General features: G+C 36.8%; 1 long non-coding RNA gene across 1 annotated transcript in view; it reads left to right on the top strand.

Moving 5' to 3' along the window:
• LOC128642195 (uncharacterized) overlaps positions 1–23,037 on the top strand; it is a 52,023-nt gene that overhangs the window by 23,705 nt on the left and 5,281 nt on the right. Inside the window, exon 2 of the long non-coding RNA XR_008399630.1 lies at positions 4,808–4,826. This is a non-coding gene — a long non-coding RNA (uncharacterized LOC128642195). The remainder of the gene's footprint in view (positions 1–4,807; positions 4,827–23,037) is intronic.

Genomic DNA, 23,037 nt, shown 5'->3' with positions numbered 1-23,037 from the left:
GCACAGTGTGTAGTACCCCTCCCTCCTTGCACAGGGGTAGCACCAGAATGAATGTAGTGAAGAAGGGAGCACAGTGTGTAGTACCCCTCCCTCCTTGCACAGGAGTAGCACCAGAATGGGTGTAGTGAAGAAGGGAAAACAGTGTGTAGTACCCCTCCCCCCTTGCACAGGAATAGCACCAGAATAGGTGTAGTGAAGAAGGGAGCACAGTGTGAAGTACCCCTCCCTCCTTGCACAGGGGTAGCACAAGAATGAGTGTAGTGAAGAAGGGAGCACAGTGTGTAGTACCCCTCCCCCCCCTTGCACAGGGGTAGCACCAGAATGAATGTAGTGAAGAAGGGAGCACAGTGTGTAGTACCCCTCCCTCCTTGCACAAGGGTAGCACCAGAATGAATGTAGTGAAGAAGGGAGCACAGTGTGTAGTACCCCTCCCTCCTTGCACAGGGGTAGCACCAGAATGAGTGTAGTGAAGAAGGGAGCACAGTGTGTAGTACCCCTCCCTCCTTGCACAGGGGTAGCACCAGAATGGGTGTAGTGAAGAAGGGAAAACAGTGTGTAGTACCCCTCCCTCCTTGCACAGGGGTAGCACCAGAATGAGTGTAGTGAAGAAGGGAGCACAGTGTGTAGTACCCCTTCCCCCTTGCACAGGAATAGCACCAGAATAGGTGTAGTGAAGAAGGGAGCACAGTGTGAAGTACCCCTCCCTCCTTGCACAGGGGTAGCACCAGAATGAGTGTAGTGAAGAAGGGAGCACAGTGTGTAGTACCCCTCCCTCCTTGCACAGGGGTAGCACCAGAATAAATTTAGTGAAGAAGGGAGCACAGTGTGAAGTACGCCTCCCTCCTTGCACAGGGGTAGCACCAGAATGGGTGTAGTGAAGAAGGGAGCACAGTGTGTAGTACCCCTCCCTCCTTGCACAGGGGTAGCACCAGAATGGGTGTAGTGAAGAAGGGAGCACAGTGTGTAGTACCCCTCCCTCCTTGCACAGGGGTAGCACCAGAATAAACGTAGTGAAGAAGGGAGTACTGTGTGTAGTACCCTTCCCTCCTTGCACAGGGAGTTCGGCACAATCTGACTACTTTTGGTAGTTATTAAACTACTACCAGGTTCGCTCGCCACTATTCCGGGCCAGCGTACCTGGATTTCAATCTGCCGCCCTGGAGGTGGCGGATCCCATAGGAATCAATGGGAGTCTGACCATAGCGAAAGCTCATGTTTGCTGCTGCCCGATATCCCATTGATTCCTATGGGAAATGTCTACACCTAACACCCTAACATGTACCCCGAGTCTAAACACCCCTAATCTGCCCCCCTACCCTGCCGCAACTAAATAAAGTTATTACCCCCTAAACCGCCGCTCCCGGACCCCTCCGCAATTATAATAAATATGTTAACCCCTAAACCGCCGCTCCCGGACTCCGCCGCCACCTACATAATACCTATTAACCCCTATCCTGCCCCCCTATACCGCCGCCACCTATAATAAATTTATTAACCCCTATACTGCCCCCCCTACACCGCCACCACTATAATAAAATTATTAACCCCTAAACCTAAGTCTAACAGTAACCCTAACACCCCCTTAACTTAAATATTAATTAAATAAATCTAAATAATATTACTCTTATTAACTAAACTAATCATATTTAAAACTAAATACTTACCGATAAAATAAACCCTAATATAGCTACAATATAACTAATAGTTACATTGTAGCTTTTTTAGTATTTATATTTATTTTACAGGCAACTTTGTATTTATTTTAACTAGGTACAATAGTTATTAAATAGATATTAACTATTTAATAACTACCTAGCTAAAAGAAATACAAAAGTACCTGTAAAATAAATCCTAACCTAAGTTACAATTAAACCTAACACTACACTATCATTAAATTAATTAAATAAATTAGCTACAAATACATACAATTAAATACAATTAAATAAACTAAACTAAATTAAAAAAACACACTAAATTACAGAAAATAAAAAAATATTACAAGATTTTTAAACTAATTACACCTAATTTAAGCCCCCTAATAAAATTAAAAAAATAAACAAATAAAAAAAGTCCCTACCCTATTCTACATTACAAAGTAATCATCTCTTTTACCAGCCCTTAAAAGGGCTTTTTGCGGGGCATTGCCCCAAAGTAATCAGCTCTTTTACCTGTAAAAAAAATAAAAAACCCCCAACATTAAAACCCACCACCCACATACCCCTACTCTAACCCACCAAAACCCCCCTTAAAAAAAACTAACACTAACCCCCTGAAGATCTCCATAACTTGAGTTGTCTTCACCCAGCCAGGCCGAAGTCTTCATCCGATGGGGCAGAAGAGGACATCCAGACCGGCAGAAGTCTTCATCCTATCCGGGCAGAAGAGGACATCCGGACCGGCAGACATCTTCATCCAAGCGGCATCTTCTATCTTCATCCATCCAACGAGGAGCGGCTCCATCTTCAAGACCTCCGGCGCGGAGCATCCTCCTTGGCCGACGGACTAACGACGAATGTTGGTTCCTTTAAATAACGTCATCCAAGATGGCGTCCCTCGAATTCCCACTGGCTGATAGGATTCTCTCAGCCAATTGGAATTAAGGTAGGAAAAATCTGATTGGCTGAGCCAATCAGATTGAAGTTCAATCCGATTGGCTGATTGGAAAAAAAACAATTGGAATTTGAGGGACGCCATCTTGGATGACGTCATTTACTTTGGGGCAATGCCCCGCAAAAAGCCCTCTTAAGGGCTGGTAAAAGAGCTGATTACTTTGTAATGTAGAATAGGGTAGGGACTTTTATTATTTTGGTTTTTTTTTTATTTTATTAGGGGGCTTAGATTAAGTGTAATTAGTTTAAAAATCTTGTAATATTTTTTTATTTTCTGTAATTTAGTGGGGGTTTTTAAAAATTTAGTTTAGTTTATTTAATTGCATTTAATTGTATGTATTTGTAGCTAATTTATTTAATTAATTTAATGATAGTGTAGTGTTAGGTTTAATTGTAACTTAGGTTAGGATTTATTTTACAGGTAATTTTGTATTTCTTTTAGCTAGGTAGTTATTAAATAGTTAATAACTATTTAATAACTATTGTACCTAGTTAAAATAAATACAAAGTTACCTGTAAAATAAAAATAAATCCTAAAATAGCTACAATATAATTATTAATTACATTGTAGCTATTGTAGGGTTTATTTTACAGGTAAGTATTTAGTTTTAAATAGGAATAATTTATTTAAGTATAGTGTAGTGTTAGGTGTAATTGTAACTTAGGTTAGTTTTTATTTTACAGGTAAATTTGTCTTTATTTTAACTAGGTAACTATTAAATAGTTAATAACTATTTAATAACTATTGTACCTAGTTAAAATAAATACAAACTTGCCTGTAAAATAAAAATAAATCATAAAATAGCTACAATGTAACTATTAGTTATATTGTAGCTATATTAGGGTTTATTTTATCGGTAAGTATTTAGTATTTAGTTTTAAATAGGATTAATTTAGTTAATAAGAGTAATATTATTTAGATTTATTTAATTAATATTTAAGTAAGGGGGGTGTTAGGGTTAGTGTTAGACTTAGGTTTAGGGGTTAATATATTTATTATAGTTGTGGCGGGGTCCAGGAGCAGCAGTTTAGGGGTTAAACAATTTATTTAGTTGCGGCGGGGTCCGGGATCGGCAGGATAGGGGTTAATAAGTTTATGTAGGTGGCGGCGGTATAGGGGGCGTCAGATTAGGGGTTAATAGGTATAATGTAGGTTTAGGGGTTAATATATTTATTATAGTTGCGGCGGGGTCTAGGAGCGGTGGTTTAGGGGTTAATAACTTTATTTAGTTGCGTGGGGCTCTGGTGGCGTCGGTATAGGGGGTAGAACAGTATAGTATAAAGCTGTAAAAAAGCCGAAGAGCAGCGAGATTGATGAGTCCCGTTCTTGGTGCGCGGCTTTTTGACAGATTTATTGATAACTTTGCCGAGCGTATTCAGGTCCGCGGCAGCGATGTGAGGCGAGCTTAGGCGAGCGTATTGGGCCGGCGAATGCAGGTAAGTAGACGGCTTCATAACTAGAGGCCACAGTCTTCAAAATGTCAATTCATGCCACATGTACAGGCATACACAAACACAGCGCATACAGCCCACCCCACTTCCACTCTCTCTTAAAGGGGCAGGCACACACACAATTCAGAGCACAGTACATACAAACACAAATGAACACAGCCTTAAAGGGACAGCTCATCCTATGCTCACACAGTTCTAAAGGTTCAGGCACATATGACATGCACAGCCTTTAAAGGGTCAGATCATTCCACACGCATGCCAACAAATACATAAAAGCACAAATCACAGTACAGTATGTAGAAAAACATAACACACACTGCGTTAAAAAGAACAGATACCATGCACACACTTTAGGTACATTAATGTTAAAATGACATGCTCTAACAGAGCACACAATTTGTTTTCACTTAAAGCCCAGAAGCTACTCTTTCAAATAAAGTTTGGCTATAGGTTTTAATTGCCAGATGATACTGTTGTAATAGTGGTCCCCTAGCAAACCTGGCATAAATACACGTTTATTTATTTGAGTAGAGGCTCATGGTAGCCCCTATATGCAGGAGTCATTCTGCTGAGTTTGCCAGCTCTTGTGTGAATTATTAGAACCAGCTTTCAGTTTGTTCTGAGTCTGCTAGCTTCATCATTATTATTATTTTTATTATTGTTATTATAGATAAATGAATTGTAACTGTATCACGGAACTTCGTTGGACAGTATTATTTTCATTAACTTGTGTTTGTTTGTTTTAGGCTTATTGGTTCATCACTGGTAAGTACCTTTTATTTATTTGCATCACTTTGCATTAATTAAATTATAGTATTGAAGATATTAAAGGGACAGTCAAGTCCAAAAAAACCTTTCATGATTCAAATAGGGCATGTCATTTTAAAAAAACTTTTCAATTTACATTTATCACCAATTTTGCTTTGTTCTCTTGGTATTCTTAGTTGAAAGCTAAACCTTGGAGGTTCATATGCTAATTTCTTAGACCTTGAAGGCCGCCTCTAATCTAAAAAGCATTTTAACAGTTTATCACCACTAGAGGGAATTAGTTCATGTGTTTCGCATAGATAACATTGTGCTCATGCACGTGACGTTACCAAGGAGTGAGCACTGATTGGCTAAAGTGCAAGTCTGTCAAAAGAACTGAAATAAGGGGGAAGTCTGCAGAGGCTTAGATACAAGGTAATCACAGAGATAAAATGTGTAATAATATAACTGTGTTTGTTATGCAAAACTAGAATATGGGTAATAAAGGGATTATCTATATTTTTAAACAAAAAAAATTCTGGTGTTGACTGTCCCTTTAATGAGATACTCATAATATTTACCTAGATTCATACAATTTCCAATTAAATTAATTATCCACTTTTGTTTCTCAATATTCCGTAGAGTCGAAATATTTCTACTGTCTATGATACCAGCATCATAAACATGAAAAAAAAACTAAAAAACTAATTAAAGCTAATAAAAAATAACATTAATGAGTTGAATCTGACATATGCAGAAAAGAAAAATAGAAAAAAAAAAGAAAAAAAACCTCATCAGCTTTAAGATAGTGAACCACAACCATGAAACAACATCCTAAAAACAGGCAATGGCGCCTTTCTAAATCCTGCATCAGAGTTACTGTTGAGGTGCGAGTTTACTAATACACATACTGCTCTATCAAACAAGACTACTTTAGTATAACCTAACAGATGCGAATATTGAATATTTACAGGGCACAATTTTTAAATGCGTTTTCCAAGTTTTTTTATTTATTGTATTTCACTTTTCTGATGGATCCAAATTTGCTGTGGGAAATATCAATTACTGGGGCATTTAACACCATTTAACATTATTGGCAGGATTGCACAGTGATGACTGGGTAGAAAAGATAGGTGAGTTGAGCCACAATGAAATTCAAACATGATCTGAACAACAAGCTGCTTCAGCAAAATAACGAGCATCTATAAATCTAGCTCACTATTTTTATTTTCATTTTAAACTTTTTTATTGACATTTTCAAGAAAATTTAGAAGTTTATGAAGTACAATAACAGTAGTACACTTATTATAGGTACATTGTTCAATTTTCAGATGTAGGATATAATTATCACAAACATTTATTGTATGCTGAAAGCTCTTAGGCCTAGATTTGGAGTTTGGCGGTAGCTGTGAAAACCAGCGTTAGAGGCTCCTAACGCTGGTTTTAGGCTACCGCCGGTATTTGGAGTCAGTCAAAAAAGGGTCTAACGCTCACTTTTCAGCCGCGACTTTTCCATACCGCAGATCCCCTTACGTCAATTGCGTATCCTATCTTTTCAATGGGATCTTTCTAACTCCGGTATTTAGAGTCGTGGCTGAAGTGAGCGTTAGAATTCAAAACTCCAGCCGCAGAAAAAAGTCAGTAGTTAAGAGCTTTCTGGGCTAACGCCGGTTCATAAAGCTCTTAACTACTGTACTCTAAAGTACACTAACACCCATAAACTACCTATGTACCCCTAAACCGAGGTCCCCCCACATCGCCGCCACTCGATTACATTTTTTTAACCCCTAATCTGCCGACCGCCACCTACGTTATACTTATGTACCCCTAATCTGCTGCCCCTAACACCGCCGACCCCTATATTATATTTATTAACCCCTAATCTGCCCCCCTCAACGTCGCCTCCACCTGCCTACACTTATTAACCCCTAATCTGCCGAGCGGATCTCACCGCTACTATAATAAATAGTATTAACCCCTAATCTGCCCTCCCTAACATCGCTGACACCTAACTTCAAGTATTAACCCCTAATATGCTGACCAGACCTCACCGCTACTCTAATAAATTTATTAACCCCTAAAGCTAAGTCTAACCCTAACACCCCCCTAAATTAAATATAATTTTAATCTAACGAAATTAATTAACTCTTATTAAATAAATTATTCCTATTTAAAGCTAAATACTTACCTGTAAAATAAATCCTAATATAGCTACAATATCAATTAATAATTATATTATAGCTATTTTAGGATTAATATTTATTTTACAGGTAACTTTGTATTTATTTTAACCAGGTACAATAGCTATTAAATAGTTAAGAACTATTTAATAGCTAAAATAGTTAAAATAATTACAAATTTACCTGTAAAATAAATCCTAACCTAAGTTGCAATTAAACCTAACACTACACTATCAATAAATTAATTAAATAAAATACCTATAATTATCTACAATTAAACCTAACACTACACTATCAATAAATAAATTAAATACAATTCCTACAAATAAATACAATGAAATAAACTAACTAAAGTACAAAAAATAAAAAAGAACTAAGTTACAAAAAATAAAAAAATATTTACAAACATTAGAAATATGTTACAACAATTTTAAACTAATTACACCAACTCTAAGCCCCCTAATAAAATAACAAAGCCCCCCAAAATAAAAAAATGCCCTACCCTATTCTAAATTACTAAAGTTCAAAGCTCTTTTACCTTACCAGCCATGAACAGGGCCCTTTGCGGGGCATGCCCCAAGAAGTTCAGCTCTTTTGCCTGTAAAAAAAAACATACAATACCCCCCCCCCAACATTACAACCCACCACCCACATACCCCTAATCTAACCCAAACCCCCCTTAAATAAACCTAACACTAAGCCCCTGAAGATCTCCCTACCTTGAGTCGTCTTCACCCAGCCGAGCCAAATTCTTCATCCAAGCAGAGCAAGAAGAGGTCTTCCATCCGATTGAAGTCTTCATCCAAGAGGCATCTTCTATCGTCATCCATCCGGAGCGGAGCGGCAGCATCCTGAAGACCTCCGACGCGGAACATCCATCCTGGCCGACGACTGAACGATGAATGACGGTTCCTTTAAATGACGTCATCCAAGATGGCGTCCCTCGAATTCCGATTGGCTGATAGGATTCTATCAGCCAATCGGAATTAAGGTAGGAATATTCTGATTGGCTGATGGAATCAGCCAATCAGAATCAAGTTCAATCCGATTGGCTGATTGAACTTGATTCTGATTGAACTTGATTCTGATTGGCTGATTCCATCAGCCAATCAGAATATTCCTACCTTATAAACTGCTGCCTCCTACTGTTCACATAAACACATAACATAGTTATAAACTGCTACCTCCTACTGTTCACATAAATACATAACATAGTTATAAACTGCTGCCTCCTACTGTTCTTGCATACACATAACATAGTTATAAACTGCTGTCATCTACTGTTCTTGCATACACATAACATAGTTATAAACTGCTGTCACCTACTGTTCTTGCCTACACATAACATAGTTATAAACTGCTGCCTCCTACTGTTAACATAAACACATAACATAGTAGGATTCTATCAGCCAATCGGAATTAAGGTAGGAATATTCTGATTGGCTGATGGAATCAGCCAATCAGAATCAAGTTCAATTCGATTGGCTGATTGAACTTGATTCTGATTGAACTTGATTCTGATTGGCTGATTCCATCAGCCAATCAGAATATTCCTACCTTATAAACTGCTGCCTCCTACTGTTTACATAAACACATAACATAGTTATAAACTGCTACCTCCTACTGTTCACATAAATACATAACATAGTTATAAACTGCTGCTACCTACTGTTCATGTAAACACATAACATAGTTATAAACTGCTGCCACCTACTGTTCTTGCATACACATAACATAGTTATAAACTGCTGCCACCTACTGTGCTTGCAAACACATAAAATAGTTATAAACGGCTGCCACCTACTGTTCTTGCATACACATAACATAGTTATAAACTGCTGCCACCTACTGTTCTTGCATACACATAACATAGTTATAAACTGCTGCAACCTACTGTTCTTGCAAACACATAACATAGTTATAAACTGCTGCCTCCTACTGTTCTTGTAAACACATAACATAGCTATAAACTGCGGCCACCTACTGTTCTTGTAAACACATAACATAGTTATAAACTGCTGCCACCTACAGTTCTTGCATACACATAACATAATTATAAACTGCTGCCACCTACTGTTCTTGCAAACACATAACATAGTTATAAACGGCTGCCACCTACTGTTCTTGCATACACATAACATAGTTATAAACTGCTGCTACCTACTGTTCATGTAAACACATAACATAGTTATAAACTGCTGCCACCTACTGTTCTTGCATACACATAATATAGTTATAAACTGCTGTGTCCTACTGTTCTTGTAAACACATAACATAGATATAAACTGCTGCCTCCTACTGTTCTTGAAAAAAACCATAACATAGTTATAAACTCCTGTCACCTACTGTTCTTGCATACACATAACATAGTTATAAACTGCTGCCACCTACTGTTCTTGCACACACATAACATAGTTATAAACTGCTGCCTCCTACTGTTCTTGCATACACATAACATAGTTATAAACTGCTGTCACCTACTGTTCTTGCATACACATAACATAGTTATAAACTGCTGTCACATACTGTTCTTGCATACACATAACATAGTTATAAACTGCTGTCACCTACTGTTCACATAAACACATAACATAGTTATAAACTGCTGCCTCCAAATGTTCACATAAACACATAACATAGTTATAAACTGCTGCCTCCTACTGTTCACATAAACACATAACATAGTTATAAACTGCTGCCACCTACTGTTCACATAAACACATAACATAGTTAAAAACTGCTGCCTCCTACTGTTCACATAAACACATAACATAGTTATAAACTGCTGTCACCTACTGTTCACATAAACACATATCATAGTTATAAACTGCTACCTCCTACTGTTCACATAAACACATAACATAGTTATAAACTGCTGCCTCCTACTGTTCACATACACGCATAACGTAGTTATAAACTGTCGCCACCAACTGTTCTTGCATACACATAACATAGTTATAAACTGCTGCCTCCTACTGTTCACATAAACACATAACATAGTTATAAACTGCTGTCACCTACTGTTCATACAAACACATAACATAGTTATAAACTCCTGTCACCTACTGTTCTTGCATACACATAACATAGTTATAAACTGCTGCCACCTACTGTTCTTGCACACACATAACATAGTTATAAACTGCTGCCTCCTACTGTTCTTGCATACACATAACATAGTTATAAACTGCTGTCACCTACTGTTCTTGCATACACATAACATAGTTATAAACTGCTGTCACATACTGTTCTTGCATACACATAACATAGTTATAAACTGCTGTCACCTACTGTTCACATAAACACATAACATAGTTATAAACTGCTGCCTCCAAATGTTCACATAAACACATAACATAGTTATAAACTGCTGCCTCCTACTGTTCACATAAACACATAACATAGTTATAAACTGCTGCCACCTACTGTTCACATAAACACATAACATAGTTATAAACTGCTGCCTCCTACTGTTCACATAAACACATAACATAGTTATAAACTGCTGTCACCTACTGTTCACATAAACACATATCATAGTTATAAACTGCTACCTCCTACTGTTCACATAAACACATAACATAGTTATAAACTGCTGCCTCCTACTGTTCACATACACGCATAACGTAGTTATAAACTGTCGCCACCAACTGTTCTTGCATACACATAACATAGTTATAAACTGCTGCCTCCTACTGTTCACATAAACACATAACATAGTTATAAACTGCTGTCACCTACTGTTCATACAAACACATAACATAGTTATAAACTGCTGTCACCTACTGTTCTTGCAAACAAATAACATAGTTATAAACTGCTGTGTCCTACTGTTCTTGTAAACACATAACATAGTTATAAACTGCTGTCACCTACTGTTCTTGCATACACATAACATAGTTATAAACTGCTGCCTCCTACTGTTCACATAAACACATAACATAGTTATAAACTGCTGCCTCCTACTGTTCTTGCATACACATAACATAGTTATAAACTGCTGTCATCTACTGTTCTTGCATACACATAACATAGTTATAAACTGCTGTCACCTACTGTTCTTGAATACATATAACATAGTTATAAACTGCTGCCTTCTACTGTTCTTGCATACATATAACATAGTTATAAACTGCTGCCACCTACTGTTCTTGCATACACATAACATAGTTATAAACTGCTGTGTCCTACTGTTCTTGTAAGCACATAACATAGATATAAACTGCTGCCTCCTACTGTTCTTGCAAACACATAACATAGTTATAAACTGCTGTCACCTACTGTTCTTGCATACACATAACATAGTTATAAACTTCTGCCACCTACTGTTCTTGCACACACATAACATAGTTATAAACTGCTGCCTCCTACTGTTCTTGCATACACATAACATAGTTATAAACTGCTGTCACCTACTGTTCTTGCATACACATAACATAGTTATAAACTGCTGTCACCCACTGTTCTTGCATACACATAACATAGTTATAAACTGCTGTCACCTACTGTTCACATAAATACATAACATAGTTATAAACTGCTGCCTCCTACTGTTCACATAAACACATAACATAGTTATAAACTGCTGCCTCCTACTGTTCACATAAACACATAACATAGTTATAAACTGCTGCCACCTACTGTTCTTGCACACACATAACATAGTTATAAACTGCTGCCTCCTACTGTTCTTGCATACACATAACATAGTTATAAACTGCTGTCACCTACTGTTCTTGCATACACATAACATAGTTATAAACTGCTGTCACATACTGTTCTTGCATACACATAACATAGTTATAAACTGCTGTCACCTACTGTTCACATAAACACATAACATAGTTATAAACTGCTGCCTCCAAATGTTCACATAAACACATAACATAGTTATAAACTGCTGCCTCCTACTGTTCACATAAACACATAACATAGTTATAAACTGCTGCCACCTACTGTTCACATAAACACATAACATAGTTATAAACTGCTGCCTCCTACTGTTCACATAAACACATAACATAGTTATAAACTGCTGTCACCTACTGTTCACATAAACACATATCATAGTTATAAACTGCTACCTCCTACTGTTCACATAAACACATAACATAGTTATAAACTGCTGCCTCCTACTGTTCACATACACGCATAACGTAGTTATAAACTGTCGCCACCAACTGTTCTTGCATACACATAACATAGTTATAAACTGCTGCCTCCTACTGTTCACATAAACACATAACATAGTTATAAACTGCTGTCACCTACTGTTCATACAAACACATAACATAGTTATAAACTGCTGTCACCTACTGTTCTTGCAAACAAATAACATAGTTATAAACTGCTGTGTCCTACTGTTCTTGTAAACACATAACATAGTTATAAACTGCTGTCACCTACTGTTCTTGCATACACATAACATAGTTATAAACTGCTGCCTCCTACTGTTCACATAAACACATAACATAGTTATAAACTGCTGCCTCCTACTGTTCTTGCATACACATAACATAGTTATAAACTGCTGTCATCTACTGTTCTTGCATACACATAACATAGTTATAAACTGCTGTCACCTACTGTTCTTGAATACATATAACATAGTTATAAACTGCTGCCTTCTACTGTTCTTGCATACATATAACATAGTTATAAACTGCTGCCACCTACTGTTCTTGCATACACATAACATAGTTATAAACTGCTGTGTCCTACTGTTCTTGTAAGCACATAACATAGATATAAACTGCTGCCTCCTACTGTTCTTGCAAACACATAACATAGTTATAAACTGCTGTCACCTACTGTTCTTGCATACACATAACATAGTTATAAACTTCTGCCACCTACTGTTCTTGCACACACATAACATAGTTATAAACTGCTGCCTCCTACTGTTCTTGCATACACATAACATAGTTATAAACTGCTGTCACCTACTGTTCTTGCATACACATAACATAGTTATAAACTGCTGTCACCCACTGTTCTTGCATACACATAACATAGTTATAAACTGCTGTCACCTACTGTTCACATAAATACATAACATAGTTATAAACTGCTGCCTCCTACTGTTCACATAAACACATAACATAGTTATAAACTGCTGCCTCCTACTGTTCACATAAACACATAACATAGTTATAAACTGCTGCCTCCTACTGTTCACATAAACACATAACATAATTATAAACTGCTGTCACCTACTGTTCACATAAACACATATCATAGTTATAAATTGCTGCATCCTACTGTTCACATAAACACATAACATAGTTATAAACTGCTGCCTCCTACTGCTCACATACACACATAACATAGTTATAAACTGTTGCCACCAACTGTTCTTGCATACACATAACATAGTTATAAACTGCTGCCTCCTACTGTTCACATAAACACATAATATAGTTATAAACTGCTGCCACCTACTGTTCTTGCAAACACATAACATAGTTATAAACTGCTGTCACCTACTGTTCATACATACATATAACATAGTTATAAATTTCTGTCACCTACTGTTCTTGCAAACACATAACATAGTTATAAACTGCTATGTCCTACTGTTCTTGTAAACACATAACATAGTTATAAACTGCTGTCACCTACTGTTCTTGCATACACATAACATAGTTATAAACTGCTGCCTCCTACTGTTCTTGTAAACACATAACATAGTTATAAACTGCTGCCTCCTACTGTTCACATAAACACATAACATAGTTATAAACTGATGCCTCCTACTGTTCTTGTAAACACATAACATAGTTATAAACTGCTGCCTCTTACTGTTCTTGTAAACACATAACATAGTTATAAACTGCTGCCTCCTACTGTTCTTGTAAACACATAACATAGTTATAAAATGCTGCCTCCTACTGTTCTTGTAAACACATAAAATAGTTATAAACTGCTGTCTCCTACTGTTCTTGTAAACACATAACATAGTTATAAACTGCTGCCTCCTACTGTTCTTGTAAACACATAACATAGTTATAAAACTGCTGCCACCTACTGTTCTTGCATACACATAACATAGTTATAAACTGCTGCCACCTACTGTTCTTGCAAAAACATAACATAGTTATAAACTGCTGCCTCCTACTGTTCTTGTAAACACATAACATAGTTATAAACTGCGGCCACCTACTGTTCTTGTAAACACATAACATAGTTATAAACTGCTGCCTCCTACTGTTCACATAAACACATAACATAGTTATAAACTGCTGCCACCTACTGTTCTTGCATACACATAACATAGTTATAAACTGCTGCCACCTACTGTTCTTGCAAACACATAACATAGTTATAAACGGCTGCCACCTACTGTTCTTGCATACACATAACATAGTTATAAACTGCTGCTACCTACTGTTCATGTAAACACATAACATAGTTATAAACTGCTGCCACCTACTGTTCTTGCATACACATAACATAGTTATAAACTGCTGCCACCTACTGTGCTTGCAAACACATAACATAGTTATAAACGGCTGCCACCTACTGTTCTTGCATACACATAACATAGTTATAAACTGCTGCCACCTACTGTTCTTGCATACACATAACATAGTTATAAACTCTTGCTACCTACTGTTCTTGCAAACACATAACATAGTTATAAACTGCTGCCTCCTACTGTTCTTGTAAACACATAACATAGTTATAAACTGCGGCCACCTACTGTTCTTGTAAACACATAACATAGTTATAAACTGCTGCCACCTACAGTTCTTGCATACACATAACATAGTTATAAACTGCTGCCACCTACTGTTCTTGCAAACACATAACATAGTTATAAACGGCTGCCACCTACTGTTCTTGCATACACATAACATAGTTATAAACTGCTGCTACCTACTGTTCATGTAAACACATAACATAGTTATAAACTGCTGCCACCTACTGTTCTTGCATACACATAACATAGTTATAATCTGCTGCCACCTACTGTTCTTGCAAACACATAACATAGTTATAAACGGCTGCCACCTACTGTTCTTGCATACACATAACATAGTTATAAACTGCTGCTACCTACTGTTCATGTAAACACATAACATAGTTATAAACTGCTGCCACCTACTGTTCTTGCATACACATAACATAGTTATAAACTGCTGCCACCTACTGTGCTTGCAAACACATAACATAGTTATAAACTGCTGCCTCCTACTGTTCTTGTAAACACATAACATAGTTATAAACTGCTGCCACCTACTGTTCTTGCATACACATAACATAGTTATAAACTGCTGCCACCTACTGTTCTTGCAAACACATAACATAGTTATAAACTGCTGCCTCCTACTGTTCTTGTAAACACATAACATAGTTATAAACTGCGGCCACCTACTGTTCTTGTAAACACATAACATAGTTATAAACTGCTGCCTCCTACTGTTCACATAAACACATAACATAGTTATAAACTGCTGCCACCTACTGTTCTTGCATACACATAACATAGTTATAAACTGCTGCCACCTACTGTTCTTGCAAACACATAACATAGTTATAAACGGCTGCCACCTACTGTTCTTGCATACACATAACATAGTTATAAACTGCTGCTACTTACTGTTCATGTAAACACATAACATATTTATAAACTGCTGCCACCTACTGTTCTTGCATACACATAACATAGTTATAAACTGCTGCAACCTACTGTGCTTGCAAACACATAACATAGTTATAAACGGCTGCCACCTACTGTTCTTGCATACACATAACATAGTTATAAACTGCTGCCTCCTACTGTTCTTGTAAACACATAACATAGTTATAAACTGCTGCCTCCTACTGTTCTTGTAAACACATAACATAGTTATAAACTGCTGCCACCTACTGTTCTTGCAAACACATAACAAAGTTATAAACTGCTGCCTCCTACTGTTCATATAAACACATAACATAGTTATAAACTGCTGCCACCTACTGTTCTTGCAAACACATAACATAGTTATAAACTACTGCCACCTACTGTTCTTGCAAACACATAACATAGTTATAAACTGCTGCCACCTACTGTTCTTGCAAAGACATAACATAGTTATAAACTGCTGCCTCCTACTGTTCTTGCAAACACATAACAAAGTTATAAACTGCTGCCTCCTACTGTTCATATAAACACATAACATAGTTATAAACTGCTGCCACCTACTGTTCTTGCAAACACATAACATAGTTATAAACTGCTGCCACCTACTGTTCTTGCAAACACATAACATAGTTATAAACTGCTGCCACCTACTGTTCTTGCAAACACATAACATAGTTATAAACTGCTGGCACCCACTGTTCTTGCAAACACATAACATAGTTATAAACTGATGTCACCTACTGTTCTTGCAGACACATAACATAGTAATAAACTGCTGCCTCCTACTGTTCTTGCAAACACATAACATAGTTATAAACTGCTGCCTCCTACTGTTCACATAAACACATAACATAGTTATAAACTGCTGCCACCTACTGTTCTTGCAAACACATAACATAGTTATAAACTGCTGCCACCCACTGTTCTTGCAAACACATAACATAGTTATAAACTGATGTCACCTACTGTTCTTGCAGACACATAACATAGTAATAAACTGCTGCCTCCTACTGTTCTTGCAGACACATAAAACAGTTATAAACTGCTGCCTCCTACTGTTCACATAAACACATAACATAGTTATAAACTGCTGCCACCTACTGTTCTTGCATACACATAACATAGTTATAAACTGCTGCCACCTACTGTTCTTGCATACACATAATATAGTTACAAACTGCTGTGTCCTACTGTTCTTGTAAACACATAACATAGATATAAACTGCTGCCCCCTACTGTTCTTGCAAACACATAACATAGTTATAAACTGCTGTCACCTACTGTTCTTGCATACACATAACATAGTTATAAACTGCTGTCACCCACTGTTCTTGCATACACATAACATAGTTATAAACTGCTGCCTCCTACTGTTCTTGCATACAAATAACATAGTTATAAACTGCTGTCACCTACTGTTCTTGCATACACATAACATAGTTATAAACTGCTGTCACCTAATGTTCACATAAACACATAACATAGTTATAAACTGCTGCCTCCTACTGTTCGCATAAACACATAACATAGTTATAAAATGCTGCCTCCTACTGTTCACATAAACACATAACATAGTTATAAACTGCTACCATCTACTGTTCACATAAACACATAACATAGTTATAAACTGCTGCCTCCTACTGTTCACATAAACACATAACATAGTTATAAACTGCTGTCACCTACTGTTCACATAAACACATATCATAGTTATAAACTGCTGCCTCCTACTGTTCACATAAACACATAACATAATTATAAGCTGCTGCCTCCTACTGTTCACATAAACACATATCATAGTTATAAACTGCTGCCTCCTACTGTTCTTGTAAACACATAACATAGTTATAAACTGCTGCCACCTACTGTTCTTGCATACACATAACATAGTTATAAACTGCTGCCACCTACTGTGCTTGCAAACACATAACATAGTTATAAACTGCTGCCTCCTACTGTTCTTGTAAACACATAACATAGTTATAAACTGCTGCCACCTACTGTTCTTGCATACACATAACATAGTTATAAACTGCTGCCACCTACTGTTCTTGCAAACACATAACATAGTTATAAACTGCTGCCTCCTACTGTTCTTGTAAACACATAACATAGTTATAAACTGCGGCCACCTACTGTTCTTGTAAACACATAACATAGTTATAAACTGCTGCCTCCTACTGTTCACATAAACACATAACATAGTTATAAACTGCTGCCACCTACTGTTCTTGCATACACATAACATAGTTATAAACTGCTGCCACCTACTGTTCTTGCAAACACATAACATAGTTATAAACGGCTGCCACCTACTGTTCTTGCATACACATAACATAGTTATAAACTGCTGCTACCTACTGTTCATGTAAACACATAACATATTTATAAACTGCTGCCACCTACTGTTCTTGCATACACATAACATAGTTATAAACTGCTGCCACCTACTGTGCTTGCAAACACATAACATAGTTATAAACGGCTGCCACCTACTGTTCTTGCATACACATAACATAGTTATAAACTGCTGCCTCCTACTGTTCTTGTAAACACATAACATAGTTATAAACTGCTGCCTCCTACTGTTCTTGTAAACACATAACATAGTTATAAACTGCTGCCACCTACTGTTCTTGTAAACACATAACATAGTTATAAACTGCGGCCTCCTACTGTTCTTGCAAACACATAACAAAGTTATAAACTGCTGCCTCCTACTGTTCATATAAACACATAACATAGTTATAAACTGCTGCCACCTACTGTTCTTGCAAACACATAACATAGTTATAAACTGCTGCCACCTACTGTTCTTGCAAACACATAACATAGTTATAAACTGCTGCCACCTACTGTTCTTGCAAAGACATAACATAGTTATAAACTGCTGCCTCCTACTGTTCTTGCAAACACATAACAAAGTTATAAACTGCTGCCTCCTACAGTTCATATAAACACATAACATAGTTATAAACTGCTGCCACCTACTGTTCTTGCAAACACATAACATAGTTATAAACTGCTGCCACCTACTGTTCTTGTAAACACATAACATAGTTATAAACTGCTGCCACCTACTGTTCTTGCAAACACATAACATAGTTATAAACTGCTGGCACCCACTGTTCTTGCAAACACATAACATAGTTATAAACTGATGTCACCTACTGTTCTTGCAGACACATAACATAGTAATAAACTGCTGCCTCCTACTGTTCTTGCAAAGACATAACATAGTTATAAACTGCTGCCTCCTACTGTTCTTGCAAACACATAACAAAGTTATAAACTGCTGCCTCCTACTGTTCATATAAACACATAACATAGTTATAAACTGCTGCCACCTACTGTTCTTGCAAACACATAACATAGTTATAAACTGCTGCCACCCACTGTTCTTGCAAACACATAACATAGTTATAAACTGATGTCACCTACTGTTCTTGCAGACACATAACATAGTAATAAACTGCTGCCTCCTACTGTTCTTGCAGACACATAAAATAGTTATAAACTGCTGCCTCCTACTGTTCACATAAACACATAACATAGTTATAAACTGCTGCCACCTACTGTTCTTGCATACACATAACATAGTTATAAACTGCTGCCACCTACTGTTCTTGCATACACATAATATAGTTATAAACTGCTGTGTCCTACTGTTCTTGTAAACACATAACATAGATATAAACTGCTGCCCCCTACTGTTCTTGCAAACACATAACATAGTTATAAACTGCTGTCACCTACTGTTCTTGCATACACATAACATAGTTATAAACTGCTGTCACCCACTGTTCTTGCATACACATAACATAGTTATAAACTGCTGCCACCTACTGTTCTTGCACACACATAACATAGTTATAAACTGCTGCCTCCTACTGTTCTTGCATACAAATAACATAGTTATAAACTGCTGTCACCTACTGTTCTTGCATACACATAACATAGTTATAAACTGCTGTCACCTAATGTTCACATAAACACATAACATAGTTATAAACTGCTGCCTCCTACTGTTCACATAAACACATAACATAGTTATAAAATGCTGCCTCCTACTGTTCACATAAACACATAACATAGTTATAAACTGCTACCATCTACTGTTCACATAAACACATAACATAGTTATAAACTGCTGCCTCCTACTGTTCACATAAACACATAGCATAGTTATAAACTGCTGTCACCTACTGTTCACATAAACACATATCATAGTTATAAACTGCTGCCTCCTACTGTTCACATAAACACATAACATAATTATAAGCTGCTGCCTCCTACTGTTCACATAAACACATATCATAGTTATAAACTGCTGCCTCCTACTGTTCTTGTAAACACATAACATAGTTATAAACTGCTGCCACCTACTGTTCTTGCATACACATAACATAGTTATAAACTTCTGCCACCTACTGTTCTTGCACACATATAACATAGTTATAAACTGCTGCCTCCTACTGTTCTTGCAAACACATAACATAGTTATAAACTGCTGTCACCTACTGTTCTTGCATACACATTACATAGTTATAAACTGCTGTCACCCACTGTTCTTGCATACACATAACATAGTTATAAACTGCTGTCACCTACTGTTCACATAAATACATAACATAGTTATAAACTGCTGCCTCCTACTGTTCACATAAACACATAACATAGTTATAAACTGCTGCCTCCTACTGTTCACATAAACACATAACATAGTTATAAACTGCTGCCTCCTACTGTTCACATAAACACGTAACATAATTATAAACTGCTGTCACCTACTGTTCACATAAACACATATCATAGTTATAAATTGCTGCCTCCTACTGTTCACATAAACACATAACATAGTTATAAACTGCTGCCTCCTACTGTTCACATACACACATAACATAGTTATAAACTGTTGCCACCAACTGTTCTTGCATACACATAACATAGTTATAAACTGCTGCCTCCTACTGTTCACATAAACACATAATATAGTTATAAACTGCTGCCACCTACTGTTCTTGCAAACACATAACATAGTTATAAACTGCTGCCTCCTACTGTTCACATAAACACATAACATAGTTATAAACTGCTGCCTCCTACTGTTCTTGTAAACACATAACATAGTTATAAACTGCTGCCTCCTACTGTTCTTGTAAACACATAACATAGTTATAAACTGCTGCCTCCTACTGTTCTTGTAAAAACATAACATAGTTATAAAATGCTGCCTCCTACTGTTCTTGTAAACACATAACATAGTTAAAAACTGCTGCCTCCTACTGTTCTTGTAAACACATAACATAGTTATAAACTGCTGCCTCCTACTGTTCTTGTAAACACATAACATAGTTATAAACTGCTGCCACCTACTGTTCTTGCATACACATAACATAGTTATAAACTGCTGCCACCTACTGTTCTTGCAAACACATAACATAGTTATAAACTGCTGCCTCCTACTGTTCTTGTAAACACATAACATAGTTATAAACTGCGGCCACCTACTGTTCTTGCATACACATAACATAGTTATAAACTGCTGCCACCTACTGTTCTTGCAAACACATAACATAGTTATAAACGGCTGCCACCTTCTGTTCTTGCATAGACATAACATAGTTATAAACTGCTGCTACCTACTGTTCATGTAAACACATAACATAGTTATAAACTGCTGCCACCTACTGTTCTTGCATACACATAACATAGTTATAAACTGCTGCCACCTACTGTGCTTGCAAACACATAACATAGTTATAAACGGCTGCCACCTACTGTTCTTGCAAACACATAACATAGTTATAAACTGATGTCACCTACTGTTCTTGCAGACACATAACATAGTAATAAACTGCTGCCTCCTACTGTTCTTGCAGACACATAAAATAGTTATAAACTGCTGCCTCCTACTGTTCACATAAACACATAACATAGTTATAAACTGCTGCCACCTACTGTTCTTGCAAACACATAACATAGTTATAAACTGCTGCCACCCACTGTTCTTGCAAACACATAACATAGTTATAAACTGATGTCACCTACTGTACTTGCAGACACATAACATAGTAATAAACTGCTGCCTCCTACTGTTCTTGCAGACACATAAAATAGTTATAAACTGCTGCCTCCTACTGTTCACATAAACACATAACATAGTTATAAACTGCTGCCACCTACTGTTCTTGCATACACATAACATAGTTATAAACTGCTGCCACCTACTGTTCACATAAACACATAACATAGTTATAAAATGCTGCCTCCTACTGTTCACATAAACACATAACATAGTTATAAACTGCTACCATCTACTGTTCACATAAACACATAACATAGTTATAAACTGCTGCCTCCTACTGTTCACATAAACACATAACATAGTTATAAACTGCTGTCACCTACTGTTCACATAAACACATATCATAGTTATAAACTGCTGCCTCCTACTGTTCACATAAACACATAACATAATTATAAGCTGCTGCCTCCTACTGTTCACATAAACACATATCATAGTTATAAACTGCTGCCTCCTACTGTTCTTGTAAACACATAACATAGTTATAAACTGCTGCCACCTACTGTTCTTGCATACACATAACATAGTTATAAACTTCTGCCACCTACTGTTCTTGCACACATATAACATAGTTATAAACTGCTGCCTCCTACTGTTCTTGCAAACACATAACATAGTTATAAACTGCTGTCACCTACTGTTCTTGCATACACATTACATAGTTATAAACTGCTGTCACCCACTGTTCTTGCATACACATAACATAGTTATAAACTGCTGTCACCTACTGTTCACATAAATACATAACATAGTTATAAACTGCTGCCTCCTACTGTTCACATAAACACATACCATGGTTATAAACTGCTGCCTCCTACTGTTCACATAAACACATAACATAGTTATAAACTGCTGCCTCCTACTGTTCACATAAACACGTAACATAATTATAAACTGCTGTCACCTACTGTTCACATAAACACATATCATAGTTATAAATTGCTGCCTCCTACTGTTCACATAAACACATAACATAGTTATAAACTGCTGCCTCCTACTGTTCACATACACACATAACATAGTTATAAACTGTTGCCACCAACTGTTCTTGCATACACATAACATAGTTATAAACTGCTGCCTCCTACTGTTCACATAAACACATAATATAGTTATAAACTGCTGCCACCTACTGTTCTTGCAAACACATAACATAGTTATAAACTGCTGCCTCCTACTGTTCACATAAACACATAACATAGTTATAAACTGCTGCCTCCTACTGTTCTTGTAAACACATAACATAGTTATAAACTGCTGCCTCCTACTGTTCTTCTAAACACATAACATAGTTATAAACTGCTGCCTCCTACTGTTCTTGTAAACACATAACAT

Source organism: Bombina bombina, chromosome 11 (assembly GCF_027579735.1).
Source record: "Bombina bombina isolate aBomBom1 chromosome 11, aBomBom1.pri, whole genome shotgun sequence".
Taxonomy (NCBI): domain Eukaryota; kingdom Metazoa; phylum Chordata; class Amphibia; order Anura; family Bombinatoridae; genus Bombina; species Bombina bombina.
Note: the sequence above shows the minus strand (reverse complement) of the source record. Positions and strands in the feature narration are given on the sequence as shown.